The 25,199-nt window shown below is 39.6% G+C and overlaps 1 long non-coding RNA gene across 1 annotated transcript; it reads left to right on the top strand.

The window, feature by feature from the left end:
* The first annotated feature begins 319 nt into the window (after positions 1-319).
* Positions 320-23,757, top strand: LOC118705870. The gene is made up of 3 exons (XR_006740065.1): positions 320-1,269; positions 8,462-8,560; positions 23,272-23,757. It is a non-coding gene; the product is annotated as an uncharacterized LOC118705870 (long non-coding RNA).
* Positions 23,758-25,199: the final 1,442 nt, after the last annotated feature.

Raw genomic sequence — 25,199 nt, 5'->3', positions numbered from 1 at the left:
CTGAGCAAGCTGCTCTTGAGAAACCAGGTGTAACAAGACCTGGGTGGAGGGGTTCCGGGTTGTTTGTGGAGCTTTCTCCACCTCTGTGCCAGAGTCTCTCTGGGGCAACCCCGCAAGGTGGCTGCAGCTACAGCCACTGGTGGGAACCTGCCTTTGTTATGCAAGTCGAAGAGCACACAGTGTCCCAGCCTCCCATTCCCAGCTAGCCCCGGAAGCAGGAGAGGGGTCAATGGGAATTCTGGGCAGTAGGCTTAGGATACCTCCTCACTCTCCCCACCCCCTTAGCTCCACCCCAGCCCCTTTAGAAGCCCAGCTAGTTCATAGTCAAGGACAGGTGAGGCTTCAGAGCTCTGCCACCAACTTCAACAGGGTCATTAGGATTAAAGTGATAAAGTCAATTTTTACTTTCTGCACGAATCTAAGTTGATCCAAAGAAAGCAATTAATTCTTTTTTTTGTTCTCTGTTTCCCTTATCCTTATGTGGAATCATATTTTGTCCCAGCTCCCTACTGGTTTGTTGTTGTTGTTGTTTTTCATTTCCAACAAAAGAGTTGTTTCTTTCAAAGACTCAAAAAAATCTCAGTATCAGGGATGGTCAGCAATTCCTGGCTTTTCTCTGAACCTGTCTGCTGGAAATTTGCTGCTGTGGCAACTACCAGGCTTTTGAATCTGGCTGCAAAGATGCCATTTGGTGCCGTTTTCCAGGTTGTGTGGTTTCCCCAGGGAGAATTCGGAGATCCTGGGACATGTGTGTATGTCGGACAGGAAAGGGACTTAGAACAACAGAAGGAAGGTAGCTCCCAGTGGCTTCGCTTCAGAACCCTGGGATGGCCCCACAACCACACCAAAATCCTGCTCTGGAAGGTCTGCCCACTCACATCAGGTTCCCCACAGCAACAACAAAAGTGGGTGGGAGTGAGCACTGTGGCAAGCTCAGCCCCGCTGGAATGAGCCTGTGGAGTTGATTAATGCTGGCCTTTTCCCTAAAGTGGGACTTGGGAAAAACAGGCTGGATGCTGCAGGAAGGAAAAAAAGAGAAAGCGAACCACTTATAAAGGAAATCCTCACCCTCCTTTGTGCGGGGAGCCAGACCTACTGGAAGTCAGATCCAAGAGGTACACAAGCTCGAATTGATGAGGGTGTCATGCTGTCAGCTCCATGGGGTTTGGAAAGAGCTGAGAAATGACTCCATTCCGTTTGACTCTCCTGGACATTCCGCGGTGATCTTCATGTGACATCAGCTGCCTCTCGGCCTGCTGTGATTTACTGGTGGGTGTTCTGCATAGGAAAGGACTCCTTTATACTTTCTTCCAATACAGTGGTCATGTTTATAACACTTTATCTCAGTGGTCCCCACAGCATTTTATGGAGGAATCTAAATCCATTACTACGGGGGAAATGCAGACATTGAAGGGACCTGAAATGAGAAAATCCTTTGGCTGAAATAATCTATCCTTTATTTCACAAAGTCACTCAGTGTCATAGAGTCTGTCTGGGTGGTAAATAGATTCAAAGTCCTGGGGGAAATGACTCAAAGATTATATTGTGTTTTTACTATCTTGTTATGTTCTCTGAGTGAATTTACAAAGTCAATGATATTCAAAGCAGGGTAGTCTTTTACTTACAAATCAACATTGACATGTGTCCTTAAAACATAAAATTAAAAACCAACTCTTAATTCCTTACATTATGGAACAAGGAGGAATTTGTTCTTACCAGCAGACCAAAACGGCCACTCAGAGAGGAAGAGATATAATAGATGAATGGGACCGAAGGGGAAGTAGGGGGGATTAATCTAAGTTACTGATTTTCTTTTCTCAAAAATCTTCCTGGCAAAGATTAAATTGCACCAAATATCGATCAAATATATGATAATAAGACTCTCAAACTTGTTTCATTACAACTGTCTAAACATGATTTTTCCATTTAGCAGCCTATCCATCCAGAATTCTGATTATGCTACAACTTAGGCTATCCCTTGAATCAAATATTAATATTTGTACAGTGATTACAATAGTTGATGATTTGTGCAGGGACTCTAAAGTTAAATAGTATGTCATTGATAGCCTCAGACAAGACTACAAATGGAAAATTATTTTCTAACCTTTGTTGTTGTTTTGCTGGGAAAAAACTTGTAAGATGATCTATTCGAAGTGATATTAGAATAACAAAATACTTCTTTAAAGTGATCTATTTAAGCAAAACATTTTACATTATATAGTGCAATGCCTTTCAGACTGTATTTATCCAAGGAATCTTTTCCAAACAAAATATGAAATAGAAGCCAAATAAATAAAACAGGTAAAAAGCAAGGTGCTAAGGAGACAGAGGAGGAATGGATTTCATTCCTGGAATCCTCACAAGGGCCACTGAAGGTCCACCTTTGAGGAACACGGGTTTTAGGAAGTGTGAAGACTTACTAAAAGGAAAATAAAAGGCACTATTTGAGATGACATTCCTTGCAACTGTATGTATATATGTGTTTGTGAAATATCATTCAATTAATATCTGCTTCCTATCTTTATCATTTTTGTTCTGAAGCTGTAACTTTGGTTGCACTTTATGATAGCACAGATGGATTCTATGCCTATGAGTTTCAAATTCTAAGTTTTTGTGTATTTTTTATTCTAACAGTTCAGCAAAGGCCAGAGGGCATGTTAGGTCAACATACGTGTGACCTCAATGAATTATTCAGATAAATATTTCTATCTTGTAGAATAACAGTAACATCTCATGAAATGATTTTCAAATTATGATTAGAACCTTAGAGAATATGTCATCCAAAAAACCAGATTTTTTATTTTATTTTATTTTTTCAGTTGAGAACACAGACGTCCTAGAAGTTGAGGAACTTCCCCAAGATGAGAGGGGTGCATTCCAGAATACAGTTTCATGTCCCCGAGTCCATGCTTTTTCCAGGACTTTCTGCATCACATCATATAAATGAACATGAAATTCTTACAACGTGTGAGTATCAAAATGAACTATTGACTGAAATCAGTTCAGTATCTCTGCGTTTCTTTAGACTAGGGGTGTCGAACTCAATCAGAGAAGGGGCCAAAATCTAAAATCCAGCCTAAATCGCGGGCCGAATGGTTTACTGAACAGTCATAAACTGTCATTGTGATGGAAACGCAGCGGAGTGCAGTGATGACAGCGCGGTGCGGGCCACATTGCAAGGCCTGGCAGGACGGATTTGGCCCGCGGGCCTTGTGTTTGACACATGTGCTTTAGACTAACCCAGCCTGGTCCATGTTTCAGTCATAGTCAAGACACACGGCTTGTGTTAGATCAAAGATCTTTGAAGCATCCTTAAGCAACACATGCCCCTGCAAAGGGATGGCCGGCAGTCATACAGGGAGGCACAGAATACTAAGCACACAGAGCAGTCACGCTTTCTTTGGGAAGCGGTGGTAGCATCAGCTTACCTGGAGACAACGTTGGGACTGTGAGGCTGAGACGGGAAGGCTGATGCTCAGTGTAGAGGGGTCTGATCTCCACCTCTGAGAGCTCCTTTCTTTCACACCTAACTCTGTGAGCAGGGGGTAGGAAGAGGTTAGCCCAGAGCAGTGGTCAGCAAACTCATTAGCCAACTGAGCCAAATTTATCAATGGTACAACGATTGAAATTTCTTTGGAGAGCCAAATATTTTAAACTTAAACTTCTTCTAACGCCACTTCTTCAAAATAGACTCGCCCAGGCCATGGTATTTTGTGGAAGAGCCACACACAAGGGGCCAAAGAGCCGCATGTGGCTCGCGAGCCGCAGTTTGCCCTCCACTGGCCCAGAGCATTCAATCTGGGGCTGGGTACAGAGCCCTGCCAGTTTGGCCTGTCTTCCTATATGTCATCAAAAATAAGGGAGGGTTCCTGTGATTTTTAACTGGGTTTCCGTGTATTTGTGCATACGCAACATGCATTTTCAAATTACGTAATTGGACACTATATTTCTTTAAACCTGCTATCCTTTGCTTCCGGTTAAGTTGGAATTGTTTAAGTTCCTTTTGAGCTTTCAAGAGAAATAATAGAGAAGGCTTTGCTATGAACCAAATTAATACACTAGCTTCCATTTTGGGGTTTTTGACAGCTTTGTTTCTGTGGGGGAATACAAGCTTCTTAATGTTGGCCGCTGTGGGCCTCATCTATATAACGACATTACATGCATTTCAGTGTTTGTAAATGCATGTATTAGAGTAAGCAACCACAGCTGACTTCAGTGAGGCAGGCTGACAAAGAGTGAGTCTGCAGGTGAGGTCGCTCGGCCCCGTGCATTGACAGTGACCTGTAACAAGTCTCCAGTTGGGAGATTCACTCTAAGCAGCTTACATGTTGTTTAGCGTAGTTTGGCAAATGGGGGATAATTGTCTTTGTAAAAGCATCAGGGGTACGCGGGGCGATGCTAATGCTTGTCATCCACTTTATTACATTGTCCAGGGTGGCTGTGACTTTTAAATTATATGCTCTCTATGGTGTTTAAGGTCTCCTCAGAACAAAGCTAAAAGGAAAAACAGAAATGCTCATTACTTATTACATAATTCTTGCTCACCCTACCTCACAAGATTGGTGTGAAAACAAGTACATTTGAAAATTGTAAGGGACATGGCAAACTGTGAAGCATTATTCACATTTGCTGATATCGATACATGTTTGAAGTACATTTCAGCATTGAAAAGTTCAGGTGACTACCTTGACCCATTCCTATAAAAATATGTGACACTGTTTTGTTTTGTTTTTCTTTAACAGCTTTATTAAAGTACTAGAGGCCCGATGCACAAAATTTGTGCAAAGGGCTCGGCCCTCGGAGCCATGGTGGCTTGCCTCGGCTCTTGCAGCCTTGGCTTCATCCAGAAGGTCATTCAGATGTCCAGTCTAATTAACAGATTACGCTTTTATTATTTATTATAGACTAGAGGTCCAGTACACAAAATTCGTGCACGGGGAGGATGGAATCCCCTCAGCCTGGCCTGCACCCTCTTGAAATTCAGGATCCCTTGGGGGAAGTCCTACTACCGGTTTAGACCTCATCCTGTAGGGATCCCTCTAAAATCTGGGACCACTGGCTCCTAACAGCTCACCTGCCTGTCTGCCTGATTGCCCTTAACCGCTCACCTGCCTGCCTGATTGCCCCTGACCACCTCTGCCTGACTTCCTGATTGCCCCTAACCCCTCTGCCTGCCTGCCTGCCTGCTTGATCGTACCTAACCACTCTGCTTGCCTGCCTGATTATCCATAACTGCCTCTTCCTTGGCTCCTGCTGCCAAGACTTTGTCTGGAAGGACATTCGGAATGATGTCCAGAAGGTCATTCAGCTATCTGGTCTAATTAGCATATTATGCTTTTATTATTATAGATAATTTACATACCATAAAATCCACTCATTGTAAGTATACATCTTACTGATTTTTAGTAAATGTATACAGTTGTGCAACCATCACTCGAATGCAGTCTTAGAACATTTTTCCTAACCCCCCACAGTTCCCTCACACCCATTTGCGTTAGTTCATCCTTTTTCTTGCTCCCAGCCCTAAGGAATCATTGATGTGTTTACTGTCTCTATAAAATTGCCTTTTAGGCTATTATGAATAATGCTGTTTTGAACATTCATCTACATATCTTTGTTTGGATATATGTTTTCATTTCTCTCGAGTAGATTCCTAGGAGTGACTTGTTGGGTTGATGATAAGTTTATGTTTAACTTTTTAGGAGAATGCAAATCTGTCAGAGTGGCTATATCACTTTATATGTCCATCAGCAACATATGAGGATTCTACTTTCTCCACATCCTGGCTAATACTGGCTAGTGTCTGTCTGTGGCTTTTCTAGTGGGTGTGCAGTAATATCTCATTGCAGTTCACTTTGCATTTCCCTAATGACAGTTTAAAGGAAAATAAGCCAGCCCCTGATTAAATGGTTAGATATTGCATGTTTCAAAACATTCTTGTAGCACACAGGTTGAAAATCACTGTTCTATGCTGTTATTTAACTTTTAGTCTGAATATATTTTTTATCCAAACTTGATTTTTTTTAAATGTATTGAGGTATAATTGACATGTAATATGAGTTTCTGATGTACAGTGTAATGATTTTATAGCTGTTTGTATATTGAAAAACAATCACCACAATAATTCTAGTTAACATCTAGCACTACACATAGTTACATGTGTGTGTGATAGATGTTAAGTTTTTGTGTGTGTGTGATTAAAACTTTTAAGACCCTCTCTTTTAGCAACTTTCAATATGCACCAAAGTATTATTATCTATACAATCAGGATATGATTATTTATTTTATACCTGGAAGTTTGTATTTTTTTTTACCCTTTCACTCATTTCACCTAATCCCACCTCCATGCCCTGCCTCTAGCAACTACTAATCTGTTATCTATATCCATGAACTTCTTTTTCTTTTTTCTTTTTAGATTTCACATGTAAGTGAGATCATAAAATATTTGTCTTCCTCTGTCTGACTTATTTTACTTAACATAATGCCCTTAAGGGCCATCATATTGTCACAAATAGCAAGATTTCCTCCTTTTTATAGCTGAATAATATTCCATTGTGTGTGTGTGTGTGTGTATATATATATATATATATATATATATATATATATATATTCTTTACTCATTTATCCATGGATGGACACTTTCTCTAAACTTGAATTTTAAACTCTCAAGGGGCAAGTCCTTTTAGCTTATTGATTTTTTTCTTTTTTTTTACATTACTAGGCCTTGCAAAGTACTCTAAAAATAGTGCATCCTCAATAAATATATGTTGCATACATGATAAAAATTTTACTGCTTTTATGTAAATATTTTCAGCACACCTGATATCATAATTTAGTAAGTCACATTGAATTTTGTACGTAAGAGGTTTCAGTTTTAAAACCATTTCAAAAGGGAGTGCTTCAGAGTATAAACTTGTACAAATAAATTTAATGATCAGAGAAAAGTGACTCTGAGAATAATATTTTATGGTAACTAATATGTTTAAATGAATTCAAATTTTTAGACTTTTATTTTTTGCAAATGTCCCTGAGTGCCTTAACAAAATAGTAAAACCATAGTTAATCACAAATGAATAATACTCTCAAATGTATCCATGAGTAAGGAGAAAGCAAACGAGTACTTCACATCAACATCAGGACTCTAGACTCAAAAGATTTAAATTTGTAAATGTAAATTTATACATATGTGGAAGCCTGGATGTAAAACAAAAACAACTTTCCCTATAACTAGTAAATAACAGGGGAAAAGAAAAAAACTTTTGAGCCTTGCCTGGAAGGGTGCCAAAGATATACACTTGAGAATATTTTAAGGTAATTAGCATTTTTGTCTCTATGTCAGTAAAAATAGGCCTTTGGCTGCTACTAATTTTCTTTGGGTTAGTGAGACCATTGTATGAATGAAGGGCTGTTAGAGGCCATTTATATTGTGCAAACATAGGCACAAATTAGAGAGGGCATGTTAATAAGGAGAGGGGGCTTATGAGTGCTCAATTATGAGCCCACAACCTGTTCCTATTTTAAGGGGATAGAAAACACATCAATCTTGCTTTTAGAATATTTTCAATTAAAATGAACAGCACATGGCAGACTAAGAACCAGCGAAAGCTGCGGCCGTGTGGGTCTTGAATAATTCTTACATACCATCTTAGAATCAACACGGATATGCGTATAATGGGCTGAAATATAATTTGGGATCCCAGGAGACCAAGGTCCCTGAGCTGCATGAGAAATCCTAAAGGAAAAGAAACATAAAACTGGGCCATCTGTTCCACTTTGCGGCATGCAACCTTTAGAGTAGACCTTTGGAGGAGGATGCTGCTTTAAATCCGAATAGGGATGAAATATAGTACATACACTCGCAACATATCACGAACTTCCTCTCTCCCAAGCATAATCAATAGCAGCCTCAAGCCTGGTTCCGCATGTGAAAAACAAAGCACAGTGTTAGCTGCACAGAACATTCACTTCTCCCCACGCGGATACAATAGTAGGTTCCTCCCAGGCCCCAGGATGCGCCTCCTGCCTAATTGGGCTGAGCAAAGGGAGGCATCCACTCTGCATAGGAGAGTGTTTGGGGAATCTCATTATGGGTTACATACACAACTCTCCGCATAAGTCTGGTTTGCCCCTCCTTTAGCCAGGACTTCCAATTGCCTAATGTCATGTTTTTTTGTGTTGGGCTAATGAACACATTTCAAGATATCGCCCCCCAAGCTACCTTCCCCCTATATGAATGGCTATTATAGAATTATAGCTAACCAAGTTGCCGGTGTTCACATAATGTTCTTAAAGTGGAAAAGCACTAAATAAAACAGTGAAGGATAGCAGGCATGAATGTGTTTGGTCTCAAGATAGAGAAACCAATACTTCCAATGCTATTCAATAAGCCCAGTGCTGAACTTCTCAAACCATGATTGTATTGGATTTTTTACCTTTTTTTTTTTTTTTTTTTTTTTTCCAGGTGGTGCTAGTCCCTGCTCTTGAAACCTTTGTAACTATGAAGGCTGAAGTGCCATTTAAAGAAAAAAGAAGGCAAAGAAATGAGCTATGAGATGTCCCGGTGAGTGGTCTGTCAATGTATCCTTTCTTGAGTGTGTTGGGAAGCGGGCTTCAGGGTGCTGGGATCATAGGCTTTATTTTGAATCTGTCTGTTATAACCTGAAAGCTTTCTTCAAGGGAGATACACAGGGCTCGTGTCTATATACAAAGTCTGTTGCTATGGAAAGGTTTGTACTTAACCATATTACAGTGTTCTGTTAGGAGCAGGGAACCTGGGGTATCAGTTCATCTCTTTCAAAAGCCACATGTTTTTTGAGATAAAAGAAATTTAAAAAAAAACATGTACAGCACATATTTCTGCCATTAGAGAACAATTCTAAAGGCCTTTTTCACATTGTATATATCAAGAAACTATTCTATATTCAAAGATCCATAGTAGCTTCTTACTATAGAAGTTAGTTATATTGTAACTAGAGGCCTGGTGCATGAATTCATACATCAGGAGGGCGTCCCTTCAGCCCAGCCTGCATCCTCTCCAATCTGGGACATTCCTCTCACAATCCAGGCAGGACTCCTGACTCCTAACCGCTCATCTGCCTGCCAGCCTGATCACCCCTAACTACCCCAATGATGGCCCGGTAACTCTAATTACCCCCAGTGCTGGCTGGTCACCCCCTACTCCCCCCCCTGCTGGCCTGATCAACCCTAACTGCCCCCCTCTCCCCCCCGCAGCCGGCATGGTCACTCTCACCTGCCCCCCCCCCAACCCTTGCTGCTGGCCTGGTTGTCCCTAACTTCCCCAACCTCCCCCCATCCCCCTGCCAGCCTGGTCACCCCATGCAGCTGCTGTTTGGTCATTGTGTGAGGGCGTCCCAACCAATTTGCATATCATCCTTTTATTAATATAGATAGATGTCAATTACTTGCAGTATATTATCCAAGCTCCTCTGGTATTCCCACCTCTAAATTCACTTTCATATTGCATTTCTCATTCCCATCCAAATATCTGCTTTGGCTCAACAAGAGAGCTTTTCTTTTAGCATGTGCTCTGTTCTTGGTGAGCAATTCAACACAATAAGATTGTACTGCAAATGTTTGCTGCTGATACGTTCTCTGAAAAGGAAGGTTCGAGACTGCCCGAATCTTAAAACCTGGGCTGTTCTAGAAAAAATCAACAATTACTCAAGCAATCCAAAATGTGTCAGTTTTCACATTTTCCTTACATCAAAGTTGGTAAATTATAGCTTGTCTCATTTTAGAACAGTAATATATTGTACGGTGCTAACACCTACACTTGTAGGAAAACACGATGGTTCTGAGTGCAGACTCAGAAGTTTTGGGCCGGGGATCTAGCTATGCCGTTTGAAGCTTGTGCCATCGTGGGCAGGCCTCTTAACCTCTCTGTGCCTGTTTGCCCAGCTGTTAACGTTGGAATAAGAATTGTACCGATTCCAAAGGGTTGAACGGGAATTAAATGAGATAGTTCTGGTAAAGCACTTAGAATAGTGCCTGGCACAAAGTAGGGATGCAGTAAGTGTTGGTTGCTTACATTGTGGGTCTTCCTGCAGTTTTTAATCTTGCCTTTTTCCATAACTATGCAGCTGCTTCTTTTAACTCAGAAGAACTTTAAATGGTAGAACCTGGGCCAGTGTGGCTGGGTGTTTGAAAAATAGGTGGGTTGGGTGACTCTCCTGTGTCCCACAAATAACCCCTTTGAAAATGAGCTTTGCCCTGGCTGGCTGGCTCAGTGGGTTGGAGCATCATCCTGTGCCCAAAGCGTTGCAGATTCCATCCCTGGTCAGGGAATATACTTGGGTCTGGGTTCAGTCCCCGTCGAAGTGCATTAGGGAAGGCAACCAATGAATCTCTCTCTCCCTTCCCCCCTTGCTCTAGAGAGTAGGGGTGTCGAACTCAATCAGAGAAGGGGCCAAAATCTAAAATCCAGCCTAAATTGCGGGCCGAATGGTTTACTGAACAGTCATAAACTGTCATTGTGATGGAAATGCAGCGGAGTGCAGTGATGACAGCGCGGTGCGGGCCACATTGCAAGGCCTGGAGGGACGGATTTGGCCCGCGGGCCTTGTGTTTGACACATGTGCTCTAGAGAGTCAATTTTAAAAAAATGAATTCTCCCGTACTTGTGAGGACAGCTTTGCCTTTCAATAGAATAACTAGGATTCTATCTTTGTCCATTGTCCTGCTGAAAACTCCTTTTTGGTTTTAGATAATATAAATGTAAAAAGCGTTTGTCTGGATGTATATGTGTCACCTATGTCAACATATGTTTCCTTTATTAACAATCCTTGTATGTTATTTAATGTAGAAAGAGGTTTAAAATAACTGATCATTTATCCCAACGTATGCAAAGCTTTACCAGTATTGCAAGTACAAAAAATGTAGACATATAGAGAAAGACAAAGAGCTCATTTTGTACATATCCAAACGGATGCCCGAGGTTTCAGCCCAGACCTGGAATTCATTGTCCAGTACTTGGCATTGATCCACAGCCAGGGAAAGCACTATGAGTAGGCCTGTTTTCTTTACTCAGAGCCTAATTTGGGACTGTCAAGTCAATTTGACTACAATTGAACGAAATTTTTGTTCTTTAAATGTTTGTTTTTCGCATTTCATTTATATGCTCTCTCTGGTAAGGTCAAATTCCTCTGTAAGTATTATTTAATTTATTCTCATAACTTCTCTGTGAGATAGAGAGCATTTGTCTTTATTATTAGCATCTGGTGTTGGAAGATTCACATTTACTTTGTTGGGAATCACCAGGAATAAATCTCATGTAGACACTAATGGGAGATATAATAGGAGATAAATATAGGTATATCTGTAAATGAAGTTATTTTCCCACCTTTGAAATCTGTTGACTAAAAAGATAAAAAATGGGACAACTTATGATGATTGAATAGTAATAAAAAGCAGCATTTAATCTCAATCTCTCCCTCTCATGATTACAGCATGCTAAATATTACTCAATACTGGAGTCGGCTGATGAGCTATGTAAATGTTTTCCAATAAATTAAATAGATTAGAATTGGAAAGAGAATGTTAATGTTTCTAAGGCATTTAAAGAATCTCCTCTAAACACCTTTTTAAAAAATACAATTGAAGTCTATGTCACCACTCACCAGTATGAGCATGGTGAGCACCAGTGTTTCCATGCAGATAGAATGGGCAGAGGCAGTCATCGTGTTGGAGAAGTCCCTGTCTTCTATGATCCCGTATTGTTAATTCTCTTCGTGTATTTTGCCTGCTGCTTTGTTTTGGTTGTCAAAGTGTGTTACTGAGACAAGACTAAGATCATCCTACTCTGACAGTCGCAGATTGAGTTGGCATGACGCACCATGAGGTGCGTCTAATTGCTGTTAATATTGGAAGGATGGATAATCCTATTAAAAAGAAGAAAAGTTATAAAAAAATAAAATAAATAGGTGGAGGCAAGTCTAGATTACATGAAAGAAAGACAGCTTGATGAGGGGAAACCCATTAACCTGAAAGGAAACAGTTCTTTGCTTCCAATTTAGCAGTTGTGAGCAAGACTGCACTCATATCAAATTGAAATGGAAACAATTTTTCTGATTCATTTGTAGATTTACATATTAGGTTTTCTTATATGTGGAAAAAGAGACCCTACTGTGATTCCTAATTATTAGTAGAATATCAAAATGCCACATTAGGTTTATAGGAAAACCTTTGTCTTGCTCCTGAGGTTTTACTAATGAGTCAAAAGAGGTGCTTGTCTCTTAGGTGGAGAGCACAATACTCTACACCAATGCTTCTCAAACTCGATGAGCATAGGCATCGCTTGGCGATCTTGACAAATTGCAGCTTCGATTTGGTAGTTTTGGGGTGGGACCCACATGCTACCCTGAAGAAGCCCCCAAGAGATGCCCATCCTGCTGGTTCAGCACAATTCTTGGAGAAGGCAGGCTCCAGGCAAATATTTTACAAAGAAGTCTGTACAAATGCAGCGTGACTTGCTTTGCCATCATTCCAGGAAATTAAATGGCATTGGGATAACAATATCCAAACCACTTGCTTTGCAAATGGGAATGAGAAGAATGAGCCAATTTAAAGTTTCAAGGACTCTTTTAAGGACAACTTGAATTATGGGTAAGGTTGAAGGTATAATGGAACAGTCTGGAAAGGCAGAAGGTCTCTTGGTTCCCATTGGAGGTTAGTTCATAGTTTCCTTCAATCCATCCCTTCCTTTGGTCAAAGTCATTAGATGGCTATTAGAAAAAAATGGAAATATTCTTTGTAAATAATAGACTTTACTGCTTGAACTCCTGTTGCCTTAGAAAGAGAGAGAGAGAGAGAGCATTATGCTTCTCCTATTTCATCCTCCCACAACCCAAGTTGTTAAGAGAATGTGGAATGCTGTGAGGATCTCACAGCAAGCACATTTTACCCATTTAGTCTGTGCCGGGACATGCTCTTTATTGGTTGTTACATTCAGTAAGATCATCTGACACTCCCAGCTTGAAGTCTGGTGTGGGCTCTTGCCATGACAAAGTACCATAACTGGGTGGCTTAAGTAATGGAATTTGTCTTCTCTTCTTGGAGACTGAAAGTCTAAGATCAAGGTATTGACAGTTATTTTCTCTTCTCTCCTTGATTTGCAGACGGCTTTCTTGATGCCTCTTCATATGGCCTTTTCTCTATGTTCATGTATCTTTGGTGTTTCTTCTACTTCTCATAAGTACACTAATCATATTGGATTAGGGCCCCACCTTTATGTCCTCATTTATGTTAGTTACTTTTTTATGTTTTTTTTTAATTGATCGGAGAGGAATGGAGAGAGAGAGAGAGAGAGAGAGAGAGAGAGAGAGAGAGAGAGAAAGAGAGAAGCATCAATGATGAGAAAGAATCATTGATGAGCTGCCTCCTGCATGCACCACACTGGGGATCAAGCCTATAATCTGGGCATGTGTCCTGACTGGGAATCAACCATTACCTCCTGGTTAATAGGTCGATGCTCAACCACTGAACCATGTTGCTGAGCTGTTAGTTATTTCTTTAAAAACCCTATGTACAAATATATTACATAAGGGGGTTAGAACTTCAGCATATACATTTTGGAAGAGAGGGAACACAATTTAGTCCATCTCAAAAGGCTCTCTCTGAAAAACAACTGAACCCTCTGAAGATGATTCACAACAACAGTAAGAAGATGTTATAAACTACCATAATGGAGAGGCATCAGAGGAAAAATTAAGAGAATTAGCACCAGAACAACTACAAGTAACTAAACAAAATAAAAAACTCTCTATAATAAATAAAGTGAATGAAGAGATTTTAAAGGACAGAAAACAATGAAACAATAAGACACCATGGAAATAAAGAATAGGCAAATTTGAAAAGAAGCAAATGAAAGATATAGAAATGAAAATGATGCTCATTAAAAATCTCACTGGATAGGATAAATAGCATTTTAGACACATCCAAAGAGAAAATTAGCCAACAAGGAGATATATATGAGGAAATCACCTAGAATGAAGCACAGAAAGAGATGGGAGAGATGAAAGAGTGGTTCAGAGATGTGGAAGATAGAATAAGGAAAAACATCTTTAGAATGTATAACAAAGTGTTAATTTCCTTAATATCCAAATGTTTTTACATATCAATAAAAAGGTAAACAAGTGGATTTAAAAATAATAAACAGTTTTCAGGGGTGGATGAGGGAGAATCTGATAAGCATATACAAAGTCCAAGCTCAATTATAAGTGAAGAAATGAAAACTTCTAAAATGGAAAAGTAACTTTTCCTCTTTCATATTGCCATGGACGGAACTATTTGTGGGTGTGGAAACTGCAGTTTTGGGCTCCATCAAAAACAGTGTAAACTGAGACAACCCTTTTGAGAGCAGTTTGGCAGGATGTATTAAGCTTTAACCTATGAATGTTACTTTTAAATTTAAATACATCCTTTGGTCTTCCAATTACATTTAGAAATCTATCCTATATGTTTTTATATGAATGAATAAGAATAATCATTGCCACATTATTTGTAAACTAGAGGCTCAGTGCAGAAAATTTGTTCACTGGCCCGGTGTACAATATTTGTGCATGGGGAGGGGTCCCCTCAGCCTAGCCTGCACCCTCTCCAATCCCCAGGATTGGGCCTAAACCAGCAGTTGGACATCCCTCTCACAATCCTGGACTGCTGGCTCCTAATCACTCACCTGCCTGCCTGCCTGGTTGCCCCTAACTTCCCCCCCTGCTGGCCTGGTCACCCCTAATTGCCCCCCCTCCCCCGCTGATGGCCAGGTCGCCCCCAACTGCCCTTCCCTGCTGGCCTGGTCACTTCTGTCTCCCTTGCCAGCCTGGTCTCCTCTTACTGCCCCCCCTTACTGACCTGATCGCCCCTAAGTGCCCCAAGTGTCCCCCCTACCGGTCTAGTTGCCCCTCACTGTCTCCCCCCCCCCCCCGCCAGCCTAATCGCCTAAAACTGCCCCCCTGCCAGCCTGGTCGCTCCCAACTGCCTCCCTTGCTGGCCTGGTCGCCCCTCACAGCTGGCCTGGTCACCCCACACAGCCTGCTGTTCAGTCATTTGGTTGTCCCTCACTAACCTCTTTGTTGGCCTGGTTGTAGGCAACTATCTTGTGAGGGCATGAGGGTTAATTTGCATATTACCTCTCTATTATATAGGATAGCTAATAACCAGCCAAAGGCCCATCCATTAGGATTGTGTTTTCCTACATGTTAAGGCACATCTGTGCATGCATGTAGATCTTTGAGTGAAGGAAATAGAGCTATATGTGCTGCCAGAAAGAAGTCCAAGATAAGTAGCTTTTTGCACACGCACGCACACACACAAACAAACAAACAAACAAAAAACAAGTTGGAGAACATGTATAATCCATTTATCTAAAATAAACTAATATTTTATATATATGCTTTGGAAAAACCTCTGGAAAGTAGGTGAGAAGTATTTGTATTAATACATTCTTCTGGACCATTTACTTTCTTTTTGTTTGTTTTATTGTTGTTCTGCTTTATTTCTTTGTTTGTTGCCATGAGCACATATTATTCTTATAAAAACATGTAGCTAATTGTGAAAGCACTTTTATCTATATTAAATATTTCCTTGGGAACCACAACATATAGACGTTTTCAACAACAGAACAGGAGACGCATACCATTAGTTCCTTCTTCTCTTTTCTCCCTCCTGCAGCCCTGGTCTCTTTCAATAGTTGACTAAAGAGATAAGATGCCCTGAGGTCAGAGGAGATGCTCAAGGACATAGGCACTCATGGTCTGAGGGAAAGTGGGCTTGAAAGAAAAAATTAAATGTTATGGTGACTATAGTTAATAATACTGCACTACATGTTTGAAAGTTGTTAAGAGATTAGATCTAAAAGGTCTCATCACAAGAGAAAATAATTTTTTGTAACAGTGTGTCGAGATGGATGTTTTCATGGTGATCATTTTGCAATGTATACAAATATTGAATCATTATGTTTATGCCTGAAACTAATATAATGTTATATGTCAATTACACTTCAGTTTAAGAATATTTCAAGTGCTTTTGCAAAAAACCTGTGCTTATATGCAGCACTTTGTCATCTCCTCTCATTCTGTCTCACTTAGCAGCTATTAATTCTGAGTAAGGGAAATTGGAGGGGAATTAAAGGCACAAATGAAGTGAATACTTTGAAAATCACTTTGTAGGAGATGTCTAATTCCACATGACTCTTCCAGTGCTAAATAGCAGCAACAGCCAGACACAAAAGTATTTTGCTTCACATCATTAGACATCAATTATATGTTGAAAACATGTATTCATGCTACAGGAAGAGTGGCTTTTGCCGACCTCACAGGGCTTACAAATACATATTTCAGTGAGATGTTTCCGTGATTGGACTCAATGCGTTGAAAAAAACAAACAGAAGAAGAGAAACAGGTTGCTCTAATAGCTGCTTCACTTACTCCTCTGACTTTCCTATTTGATCGTTTTCTCGCAAACTCCTTTGTAGGTTAAAGTTTCTTTTAGTAGCGGTGCCTTGGTCGAAGCTGCTTTTCAGAAAGAAGGAGGGATTAAACTGCCCTCTTCCTAATTGCTTTCTGCAGCCCTCCCTTCTTCCTAATCTCACCATAGTTTCTTAAGAAACGAGGCACTTACATATCCCAAGGGGTCCAATGGAGATCTCTGCTGCAGAGGGTAAGGCAGGGGGTGTGCTGCATTAATCACCAAGTGACATCCATCACACATCCAGTTGGGCAGTTACATTTCTGCTGAACAAAGTACAGAAGCACCTGGGGAATGTCTCCCTCTCTGTAAGTGCTGTCATTAGACATCTGTCGTGAAGCCTTGGGAAAACGGATTTGGGCCTGCAAACAAAGTCATCTTAACGCTGACACAATGCTAGGCACATAACGAGTAATATTCTGTGAAAATATTTCCAAAATAAATTATTGCACCAATTCTCTAACCAGATTGTTCATTGTCTTTTATCCAAACTTGTGTGCTCACTTGCAGCAAGAATTGTAATTCCTTAAGCATTATTTTGATTTTTCATTCTCATTTTCAGAAACAGCAATAGTTCAAACTTCTGCTCACATAAAATCTATATTGCTGATCCATGTTGAAAGGTTTTCTAATAATTGGTTACCTTCTCCCTAATTTCTCTTTTTAAAAATTATTGTACCTTCATATTGTCTTTGCTAGCCTAGAACACATGTGAACCTGCCTCAGAATTTGCTTTTTATATCCAAATGCTATTTCTGCCCATACAGTGCCCCCTCCCTCTCCTTTACCATTCCAGATCAGTCCCCTTCTGCTCTTACTGTCATTGTCAATCCAGCCAGTGTGCAGAGAGTGCATTTACAGTAATAATGTACAGAGTTTTATTCCTGTTTTGCACAACTCTGTGCCAATTCAATGACGTCTTAATTACCTCTAGTGGAATATAAGTACATTGGAGGCAAAGGTCTTTACAACTTTCTCATGCTCACCAAAATGATCATGCTTCATGGCATAGTTAGTTTCAAGTGTATGATAGCATCTCAGAAAAAGATAAAAGTGACTTCATTTAAAAATATATATACATATATCATATTGATGGGTCATATCAACATATTGTGTCAATAATGTAAGTGTCAAATATCTGCAAATAAATATAAAATTATAATGAAATTCAAATAAAATTTCCAATTCTTATAGATGTATTTTTATTATTATTTTGCTGTAATATTAAGAAAAAATATTTTTAAATTCATCTCTCTCTCTCTTCTCCCTCCCTCCCTTTCACTCTTTCAAAAAAAAAAATCAATTGAAAAAATATCATGGGGTGAGAATGAACAAAATATAAATAAGTAACTAAATAAATAAATAAAAATAAAAATGACCCATGTACATGAGGATAATTCAGTTTTTCTAGAAATAGAATTTTGTATCAGGGGATAGAGGATGGCTTATTCAATAAAAGTTGAAATATTTGATTATTTAGGAAAAGAATTTGGATCCCTACCATATAAGAAAAGAAATACTAGATAGATTAATATTATAATTTCAAAGTAACTCAAAGAAAAACAAAACAACATATAAAAGTATTGGTGGATATTTAGGCAAATATTTTTATAATCTATAAGAAGAGAAGGATTTCTAAAAAAAAATACCAGAGACAGAAAATATAGAGCAAGAAAAATCCTGAGAAAGTTTTAAAATTCTGCATAAAATACCACAAACTATGTTTAACATAATAAACTGAAGAAAATATTTATAATATGTAAGGCAAAGAGTTACATATTTAATATGTAAAGAGTCTTTTTAAAGTCAATTAGGAAAAGAATGCCTTGATAGACAAATCAGCAAGGAACTTTGAAAAAGCCACATAAAAATAATAAGCACAAATGGCAAAATGAAAAAGTATAAAATAATTAATCACCCTATTAATCAAAAGACTACCTGACTGACAAAGAATGGAAAGAATGATACCTCGTCTGGTAACAGATATGGGAAAATGGAGCATTTTATACACTTCTGGTAGAAACGCAATGGAGTGAAATTTGGCAATACATCTCAAAAACTATTAAAAGGATATATTCCATGACTTATACATATCTTTAGAACATTAGGAAAATATGTACATAAAAGAATGGTTATAACAGCTAATCATTATGGCAAAATATTTGGCAAACGTGTTATTCAGGAAAATCCCAAATCCCAATAGCTTATCTGAGTTAGAAGTTTATTTTCCTGCCATGTAATAAAGTCCCGAGATAAGCAATCCATAGCCAATATTGCAGCTTCATGTCAGTAGTGACCCAGGTTCCTTCTATTTTGTGTCTGCAATCTCTTTAACATGAAGATTTTAGCTTGTGGTCTGAGATAGTTATTTATACTCTGGCCAGCAGGAAGATATGAAGAAGAAAGTTCGGTTCTTCTTTTTAAAGATAGTTCCTAGAAGTTAAACATAACATTTCAGTTTGTCACATGGCCACACCTGACTACAAAAGGAACTGGGAAATAAGCCTTTATTCCAAACAGCACCTGCATAGCTAAAAATAAGGAATCTTGTTACTAAGAAAAAGGAAAGAAGGAATATTAGGGGCAACCTGCAGTTTCTGCCACAGAACCAAAATGTTGACTCATGAATAATTCAGCAGCAAATAAATCATTACATTCAGATAATGAAATACTATACAAGTGGTAAAATGTTGATAAGGATCTATAATCTTCTATATATACTAGTATAAAAGCCCAAGTGACCGTTATGACCAAATGACCGGAACAACCGGTGGACCAGTTGCTATGATGTGCACTGACCACCAGGGGGCAGACGCTCAATGCAGGAGCTGCCCCTTGGTGGTCAATGCATTCCCACAGTGGGAGCTCCACTCAGCTGACTGACGGGAGCCAGACATGCGAGCCTCTCCCGCCTCTGTGGCTGTGTGCTACCGAGCAGTGGTGGCAGGTGCAGCAGGGCCGGGATGAGTGGGGGCAGCACAACACCTGGCCGCCTGCCGCTTCACCCACTACTACATCCCAGAGGGATGTCGGGTTTCTAGTTTCAGCCTGAAACCGGCAGTCCAGCATCCCCCAAGGGGTCCTGGATTGCACGAGGGCGCAGGCCAGGCTGAGTGCATGGATCCGTGCACCAGACCTCTAGTTATTAACATAAAAGAAGATGCACAATCTATTATTCAATGACAAAAGCAGTGCGGGGAATTATGTATAGTATGATTCTAACATCTCTTATTTATCTCTCTAGTTGCCTTTTCATCTTTCTATCTTAAAGAGCTTTTTAGTTTCTAAAAAGAATTTCTAATTATCTTGTTGGTTTTTAAATTTCTAACTATATCGCATTGTTGGTTTTTAAATTTCTGACTATATTGCACTGGTATTTGTTGTGACTGGGTAGTGGTCACCCTCTAGTAATCTGTTTTCTCTAATTCTTGGGGGCAGGATTCTATATATGTCCACTGAATAAGCTTATTAATTGGGTTATTATTTGTAGGCCTTCTATTTTCAGTTTCTGAGAGATGTGTGTTAAAAATGCCCATCATTATTGGGGGTTATAATAATTCTATTAGTTTATATCATCATTTGTTTTATATATTTTCCAACCTATATTTTTGGATACATGGCAGCTCAGGATTATTATATTTTTTTGGTATTTGTTCTTTTTTATCATTAAATAATGGTCATTTTAAACAGGTAAATTTAATGTTTACATTTATTAGGATTGCTGGTAGTTGGATTTACTTCTACCATTTTACTTTATGATTTTTATTTACGATATTTTTTTATGTTTCCTATGGGATTGATTTTGCCTCCCCCCACATACGGTGCTTTGGAAGATGTATATTCTCTTTCTCTCAGAGGTCATGCTTACATCTTGAACATGTGACACAACTTACGAAAGCCTGGGGTAATCAGTAGCTCTGTTCTCTCTTCCTCTGTGTTATCTAGTTTATTAGTTTCCCCTGTTTTTTTTGTGTGTATGTTTTTTTTTAAATCTCCCCAACTTAGCCTTCATTATTAGGGTTGTAGATTATCCCATACATAGCACTTCTCTTTCTCTCTGGAATTCAGAACCAATACAGAGAAAGGATTGGGGAGAGAGTCAGGAAAAAGAGATTGGAAATAAAAGTATAATATTAGCTCTCTTCATGTAAGTTGATTGGAGGCAGTAATTTTAGATCTGCGGCCAGATGGGCTTCTGTACTTTGTTCATGAATTAGAGCAACTGAGCCCCGTGCACCGTGAGGCAACAGCAGGCCTCCCTCAGAAGGCTGGCTGCTCACCACCTGGACGTAGACAGACCAGAACCTTCCTTCCCTGGGGACAGGAGCCGAAGGGGAGGGAATAGCAGGGCTGAGCCCGGCATGGAGAGCGCCATGGAGAGCTTTTCCTCTGGGCAGACTCTCCTTCAGGTACAGCTCTTCATTCCTGCCTTTGGGAGGAATGAGGAAGGGTGCGGAGAGAAGGTGAGAGTGTTTTTATAGGATCCCCACTTTCTCCTTGCTGTGGACTTATGAGCGGGAATTGATTGTTCCTCTAACCATTATTGCTATTATTGCTGTTTGGTTAATGTTGTTTTCTATAGTTCCTGCTTGAGGTGAATTTACCACGTACCTACGTTTTAGCTTCAGGGCCTTAACTTACTGGACCCTCCCAAGGCTCTGAAACCAGGAGGAAGCAGCAGCCCAAGAGAGTTAGAGGAATGGAGTCCTGCTAGCCTGGTGTTTTCGTGCTCCCATGGGGGTCTTGGGGCTGTGGGGGAGGAGTGGGCATTGGGCATAGAGCCTCAGCTTCTTCCCCACAGACAAGGACCTGACTTGAGACACTGTTCCTCTCTCCACCTGAGAGCCACATGACCTGGCACACTCCACGGCTGAGAACTGCCCTGGCAAGGTAGGGGTGGGAGGGATACGGGGTGTGGTGAAACCCAGCGACCTTGATCAGCTTGCTGTGACAGTGAGATCAAAGGGCTAGAGGTATCTGAAGACTCCCCCCAATGCCAATAATGTGAAGCTAAAATAAACTTTTCTAAACCATGGCAGATTTTATACTAAAAGAACAAAGTTTGACCAACTGTGTTAGAAGACTAATTTATCTTTTTTAAAAAAATATATATATTTTATTGATTTTTCACAGAGAGGAAGGGAGAGAGATAGAGAGCTAGAAACATCGATGAGAGAGCTACATCGACCAGCTGCCTCCTGCACATCCCCCACCGGGGATGTGCCCGCAACCAATGTACATGCCCTTGACCGGAATCGAACCTGGGACCTTCCAGTCCGCAGGCCGACGCTCTATCCACTGAGCCAAACCGGTTTCGGCCTAATTTATCTTTTTTACTTCTTCATATAGGATGAATTTTAAAAGTTATTTTCATATCAGGAAGTGAGCAAAAAATGTAGGCAATAAAATGTGTTCTAGAGGAGGTGAAATTATAATTAAAATACTTAAAAGAATGTATTATAGTCCTGAATTTTATGAGCTTTTGTAGCATTTAGCTACAATTTAAAATTTTAACCTGTTGTGATTTCTATTTCTATTCAAAGGAAATGTAAACGATTGCACCTCATTTTCTATTAATACTTTTCTTAGAACAGGGTTTCCCAAATTATGAGAATTTTATGTCCCACAAAACATAATCCCCCCCATTTTTTTAATTTTTTGTTCGGTTTTACAAAATTGTTTGCAAATTTCCTTGCTTAATTCTGCTCTTTGTCTCCCACATCTGTTTGCAGGGTCCATTTTTCTTCTTAATCAAGTACACCTTTCAGTCATTCTTCCAGTGAAGGTCTATTAATGGTAAATTCTGGGGTCAGAGGTTAGTCTTCTCTCTTAAAGGAAATTTAGCTGGGTAAAAAAAATTTATTGGGGATTTTCCCCCCTTTCAGCAGTGAGAGTTGTTATTGCACTTCTTGTTGCAGAGAAATGAACTTTTTCCTTTGAAGACAATTGGTCTGGTCTTCCTGTCTTTTCTCTCTGTCTTTTGTGCTCTGTAGTTTCACGCTCATCTACCTAGGTTTGGATTTGTTTTTATTTAATGTTCCAGGACCGGGGTATACTACAAGCTGAGGACTGATGTCCTCTCTCAGTTCTGGGAAAGCGTCCTTCTTTAGCATCCTATCTTTTAAATGGCTTTTAAGGATTCTGAGCAGATATAAAGCAATACCTTAAATATATATGTAAAGTTTAAAGAATAATGGAAAAAACACAAAAAAGAAAAATAGGAAAAGAACAAAAAGGCCAACACCATTACTTTTACTTTCCCCCTATTTCCTTTCCCTTAGAGGCTACTGTTATCCTAACCTTACTATTTTATCATTTCTTCAGTAGTTTCACAAAGTACATACATGGCACTGCATGTTTTAAATGTTGTATCAGTGAACCCAAGGCCGGCTCTTCTCTTCATGTGAAGTTCATACCCCAACTCCCATTCTCTAGGTTAGGGGTGTCGAACTCAATCAGAGAAGGGGCCAAAATCTAAAATCCAGCCTAAATCGCGGGCCGAATGGTTTACTGAACAGTCATAAACTGTCATTGTGATGGAAACGCAGCAGAGTGCAGTGATGACAGCGCGGTGCGGGCCACATTGCAAGGCCTGGCGGGACGGATTTGGCCCGCGGGCCTTGTGTTTGACTCATGTGCTCTAGGTGCTGGTTCCATCAGCCCAGCTCCTAGCTGTAGCTACCATTGCCTTTCCCTTTCCTCCTTCTTGGCTGAATTATCTGTTTTTGAAAACATTATATGTTTCTGTATTAGTAACTTATTTTATCCAAAATATCTATGTGTTTATTGCAGGATGTGAGAGGATCCCCCATGTTGTTAGAACCAGACGTTATAGAAAAAAGTCTTGATTTACACCCAAATATCGATCTACATTTAAATAAATATTCTCCACAGAGTGGGATTACAGATTATTTTAATTTTCTATCAAAGCATTGCTTTTATTGTTTAGACATTATACAATTAATATATAATACTTTTATTATTGGAAAATATTATAAAATAATTTTAATTTTGAAAAGGAAGTTTAATGAAAACTGGGTTAGGGTATCACATTGCCATGTAGTTGAGAGATTATTTTATTCTCCATGGTCTGTGTTAGCAGGGGAAGAGGTCACATAAAGTTCCCAATTATTTTATATTTCAGTTTAGGATGCTTCCCAGTGAAACATTACCAGTTTAGACTAAATTAGGAAAATGAATCTAAGTTAGTCTAAAGAGGTGGTGCTCAATCTTCCTAATGCTGTGACCCTATAATACAGCTCCTCATGTAGTAGTGACCCCAACCATAACATTATTTTCGTTGCTACTTCATAACTGTAATTTTTCTACTGTTATGAATCATAATGTAAATATCTGTGTTTTCCCATGGTCTTAGGCGACCCTGCTAGGGGGTCCTATTCTATATAATAAAAGGGTAATATGCAAATTGACTCTAACAGCAGAACAAACAGAATGACCGCTCAACCAGTCACTATGAGGCGCTCTGACCACTTCTTGGTCTCCCCCCCCCCTACACACACACACACACACACACACACACACACACACCCCTGGCCAGCAGGCTCCGATCGCCCAATGGCAAACGGGGAACTGGGGATGAGTGTCAGTGGTGGGGTGGGACCAGCTGCCGCTGAAGATTGCCCTGTTCCCAGGCCAGGCCTAGGGACCATATCCTCGCACATGCGCCAGGCCTCTGGTGTTGTATAATAAACAGATTACATTAGTTTTATGCTTCTAAATAGAAAAATATTTCCTATTCCCATCTATACTCCTTATTCTTGTATGTACTAGTTACTATTAAATTTAAATATATTTGAATTTGAGTTTGTTGGATTGATAACTTTTAATATGTCAATGGTCTCAATTACTGATGGTATTTGTTTGTTTCTGGATCTATCTGGTGGTGTGTTGCATCTTGGGGTGTGAGAGCATATACATGTGTTTAAGGGAGACTGTTGCGGGGGTGTGTGGAGGGGATCGTGTGCCTCATAATTTTAATTCCCCTTTACTATTTCAATGAATATGTTTACTTCTAGCCTTGTTCCAATTCAAATGATCATTAACTCTAAATTACTGAGGTTCAAATATTGTTTTTCTTTAATAGATTTGCCAGTATTTATGTACTAAAATTTTTTAAATTTGAGGGTTCTATAAAATCCTATTCTAAAGTAGAAGAAAAATAGAAAATATTCCCCACAAATATTGTATCAAAACATCACCCAGCATATTATCTGAACAGTTCCCGTAAGACCCTGTTTCCTTCAGCAAGCCTTCACAGTACATTTTATTAACACAAATTCTGTATAGAACAAAGGACTGCCCATATAACAATATGTGTGAGGCAGTTTCTCACAATGAACTATAAACATCTTTTATAGATGTTACAGTTTTCCTAAGACCTTAGAAGAATTTAAAGTTTGTCTTATTGAAAAAAAGAAAAAAGGAAGAAGGGGAGAGAATAAGGGAGGGAAGAAAAAACAAAAAACGAATAAAGCCTTGCCAAATAAAAATATATTTCTACCAATAATTTGGAATAGCATTTCAGCCTAATGCTATTCCAAATTATTATAGTCCTGAACTAGGGGAAGTAAGGACACGGTTCATACATTGTGGTTTGGGGAGCATGAACGGGCAGCCACAGCGGACCAGAACAGCCTGGCAGCATTGACCCTGGAATGGGACCCAGCCGTTGATTGAGTTGGGCGGAAACTACAGAACCA

This window comes from Pipistrellus kuhlii, unplaced genomic scaffold (genome assembly GCF_014108245.1).
Source record: "Pipistrellus kuhlii isolate mPipKuh1 unplaced genomic scaffold, mPipKuh1.p scaffold_m20_p_5, whole genome shotgun sequence".
NCBI classification, from domain to species: Eukaryota; Metazoa; Chordata; class Mammalia; order Chiroptera; family Vespertilionidae; genus Pipistrellus; species Pipistrellus kuhlii.
Note: the sequence above shows the minus strand (reverse complement) of the source record. Positions and strands in the feature narration are given on the sequence as shown.